This window comes from Polyodon spathula, chromosome 6, assembly GCF_017654505.1.
Source record: "Polyodon spathula isolate WHYD16114869_AA chromosome 6, ASM1765450v1, whole genome shotgun sequence".
Taxonomy (NCBI): domain Eukaryota; kingdom Metazoa; phylum Chordata; class Actinopteri; order Acipenseriformes; family Polyodontidae; genus Polyodon; species Polyodon spathula.
The window spans coordinates 35,940,440-35,944,788 of record NC_054539.1 but is presented as its reverse complement, the minus strand read 5'-3'; the positions used below and the strand labels follow the sequence as shown (position 1 = coordinate 35,944,788).

At 37.5% G+C, this 4,349-nt stretch overlaps 1 pseudogene; it reads left to right on the top strand.

Moving 5' to 3' along the window:
- LOC121316548 overlaps positions 1 to 4,144 on the top strand; it is a 5,325-nt pseudogene extending 1,181 nt beyond the window's left edge.
- The last annotated feature ends 205 nt before the right edge of the window (positions 4,145 to 4,349 follow it).

Here is a 4,349-nt window from a genome sequence, read left to right as displayed (position 1 = left end):
GACGATCTTGCAACAGGTATGATTTGTAAGCATTCTCTCTCGCTCTCGCTCTCGCTTTCGCCTCAGATATAAAATGTCCATTAACTAGCCTATTTCTAAACTTATTTCTGAATGCTTATATATATATATATATATATATATATATATATATATATATATATATATATATATATATATATATATATATATATATATTAGCTCAAAGAGTCAGCTGCCCTTATATATATATTTATTGTTTTGTGTAGAAAACCCCGATCGCCTGATAAGTCGCTTGGCTACTCAGAGACACCTCACAGTAGGAGAAGAGTGGTCCCAGGACATTCACGTCGGCGGCAGGACTGATCTGAAATACTCTTATCGTTTCGTCTGTGATGTGTTCAGTGTTTTTTTTGTCGACCCCGGGACACGTTTGCCTTTGAACCCGGACGATGCCTTTGGTCACGTTCACCTGTGGAGAACGTGGTGAGAAGGTCTGCAACTCTGGGTTGGAAAGAACAATACTGTACTGAAGGTACGTTATTTAGATCATAATATTATAGGTGTACTATGTTAACAAAATTTTAACGTTTTAGTGCATATATATATATATATATATATATATATATATATATATATATATATATATATATATATATATATATATATATATATATACACTTTGTATTTAAATCATGTAAGCTTATTATTGTTGTTGTTGTTGTTGTTGTTGTTGTTGTTATAAACAAGCACATTAATCTTGGCAACTTCTGTTATCTTAGGTGATTTATTTAAATAAGAAAATTTGCAGAACAAACATGTGCCTGCATGTGCCATAGATTAGAGATAATGGCTGATTGGTTCTTAGGAAGCATGCCTTGTGCTGATTGGGTGAGGAATGTGGGGTATTGTTGCAAGTGGGCAGCTGCTGTGTGAAAGTAGACAATAGAGCAGCTGTCCTGCACGGCACCCTGCACACCAGCTGTCCACTCTTATCTGCACTGATATTAAGAGGTAGAGCTGTGTGCACAGAATGAAAAAAGGGACTTCTGACCTGCAGGAAAGAGAAAAGGGATCTTTATGTGTCCCGCTTTTGTCTGTCTGCAACTGTGTTAAACAGAAAGCTCATCCTAGTGATAAGGGTTGGCCCTTTTATAATAAATTATCCTAGATTTACTGATAGGGCTAGTTCGTAGAAAGTGTAAACAAGAACGAATATATGTCAGTGATTTAGTTTCCAAGATATTTATGTGAGTGTTTTTTATTTGCAGCTATCTGTCTCCCAGGATGTGATGAACAACATGGAATCTGTGACAAGCCTGGTGAATGCAAGTAAGTATTCAAGGGCACTGGAACTAGGGGTGCTGGGGGTAAAGTAGCACCCCCTGGCTTTGCTTGGCTTCCATCATATACAGGGGTTATAGTTTTGTTCATTGGCTTTCAGCACCCCCAGTTTAAAAATGGTTCCAGTGCCACTGTAAGTATTTATGGTTAAACAGTTTTGTAGGTTCTGCCTAGTAACTGAACAGATTAGTGTAACATGATAAAGACCAGTGCCTTAGTAGAATGCATTTGTTTGTTTTTCAGTAAACATTAAATATATGTCTAGAGCAACTAAAAGCTGATTCTGCATTTGAGCTGAATTTACCAGACATTTTAAGAAATGGTATTCTTTTTACTTGGTAATGATTTGTTTGGAATGGTAATCTTTCCAACTATATGAAGTCTGACCAATGACTTTTTGTTTTGTTGCTAGATGCCGAGTAGGATGGCAAGGCCGTTACTGTGATGAGTGCATTCGTTACCCAGGCTGTCTCCATGGTACCTGCCATCAGCCATGGCAGTGCAACTGTCAAGAGGGCTGGGGTGGTCTCTTCTGTAACCAAGGTATGTTCTTAATATGTCTAATTCAATGTCACATTATCAATTAACTATCTTTGCATCACTAAACTAAAACTAAATCTAATAAAAACTGTTTTTCTTCTCTTGAAGATCTTAACTACTGTACACATCACAAGCCCTGCATGAATGGAGCCACTTGCACCAACACTGGCCAGGGTAGTTACACCTGCTCTTGTCATCCTGGTTACACTGGCACCAGCTGTGAGATTGAAGTCAATGAATGTGATGATAACCCCTGCAGGAATGGAGGAAGCTGCACTGTAAGTTTTTTTTTTTTTTTTTTTTTTTTTTTTTTTTATATATATATATATATATATATATATATATATATATATATATATATATATGTGATGTTCTCTTTATTGTTTGCTCAGTGTTGCTTAAGAATTTCACATTTAACAAGATAACTTTTTTTTAAAACAGGATCTGGAAAACAGCTTCACCTGCACCTGCCCACCTGATTTCTATGGCAAAAACTGCGAACTGAGTGCAATGACCTGTGCTGACGGGCCCTGCTTTAATGGTGGACGGTGTTCCGATAACCCTGAAGGTGGATATGCCTGCCGCTGTCCAGTGGGCTACTCTGGCTTCAACTGTGAACAGAAAATTGACCACTGCAGCTCTAATCCATGTGCAAATGGTAAGAGTTGAAGTAGCACAAATTAAAAAAAAAAAAAAATTTAATTAGTTAAAATTATAAAAACAGAACAAAAAAAACCTCATACTCATCACTTTTGTCTTTTATAGGTGCTGAGTGTGTGGACCATGGAAACAAATATATTTGCCAGTGCCCAGATGGTTTCACAGGAATGCACTGCACTGACAACATTGATGAATGTGCTGCCTTCCCGTGTTTGAATGGTGGAACCTGCCAGGATGGTGTTAATGACTATACCTGCACCTGTCCTCCAGGATATATTGGCACAAACTGTAGTTCACCTGTCAGCAAATGTGAGCACAACATTTGCCACAATGGGGCAACCTGCCATGAGAGGAACAACCGATATGTCTGTGCTTGCACCCAAGGGTATGGTGGACTTATCTGCCAGTTCCTGTTGCCTGAGCAGCCTGCTGTTGAGGACCAAACTCAGAGGTACACCGAAGGCAATGATGGACAGTTTCCTTGGTTTGCAGTGTGTGCTGGGATAATTATGGTTCTTATGCTGTTACTTGGATGTGCTGTCATTGTGGTCTGCGTCAGGGCTAAGATGCGAAAGAGACAACACCAGCCAGATAACTACAAGAGCGAAATGGAAACCATGAACAACTTGACCGACTTTCAGCGAGAAAAGGACATTTCAGTCAGTGTTATTGGGGTTACCCAGATTAAGAACACCAACAGGAAAGTAAACTTTCACTGTGATAACAATGGGGAGAAAAATGGTTACAAAGATAGATACCCATCCGTGGATTACAATCTTGTGCACGAGCTAAAACATGAAGATTTTGTCAAAGACGAGCGTGATAAAAGTGATTCAAAGTGTGATGCTTCTGTTTCCGAACTGGAGGAGAAAAATGCAGTACATTTAAAGAGGTAAATATCAAATACTTTTTTAAAATAACAGAGATTGTACAGTTTATTTTTGCAGAAATAGAGGTGTTCGGTAGCTCTAGGAATTTAAAATCCATCAAATTCAATTTGTATTTTCTTCTTTTTTTCCTTAACAGTGAGTCTTCAGAAAGAAAAAGGCCAGAATCAGTGTACTCCCTGTCGAAAGACAAAAAGTACCAGTCTGTTTGTGTCATATCCGAAGAAAAAGATGAATGTATAATTGCAACTGAGGTTATTATAACTTTAATCTGCTTATTCCTTCAATTTGTCGAAGTGTCAAGCAGTAAAGTATATGAGTGCAAGAGCCCTTTTAACTAAATGTTTTTTTTTTCTCTAGGTGTGAAAGTGCCATAGGAAAACTGTTGGTCATTTGATTAAAGGAGGCATTACTTTGATGAATGCTGCTCAAATGGAGGAAAGGATTCCTTCAGTGACTGCTGCTGTGAGACTAAAAAATATACAAATGAGCTGGATTTGTACTAAAGTTAGCACAGTGGTTTCAAAAAGCAATAGACATTTGGCCCCGATGGCTTGCTCTCTCAAGGATTCCTGTTTCCCAGGACTGTGCTCCGTGACTGTGCTCAATGATGTCTGTTGCACTGCCTGATAGGACATTTCCTCATTGCACTATGGACAGTTGCTTTATTGTATTTTACATGAATGAACTTGATTACTATATAAGCAGTCTGCACTGCCTGCAGTGTACGTTTCAGAATGTTCTGAGCCACAAGTACTGTCAAAATTGTGTGTTATTTTTTTTAAGCTGTAATTATTTTTGGGTTTTTTTTATGTGACACTATTTTATGATGTTTACTTTTTTATAATTTATTATTTTGTAAATATGTACAAATGCATTTCAGGTATATGTGACTTTATTTTTTTGTACATAAATGTATTTATGAATTGTTTTGCTAAATGT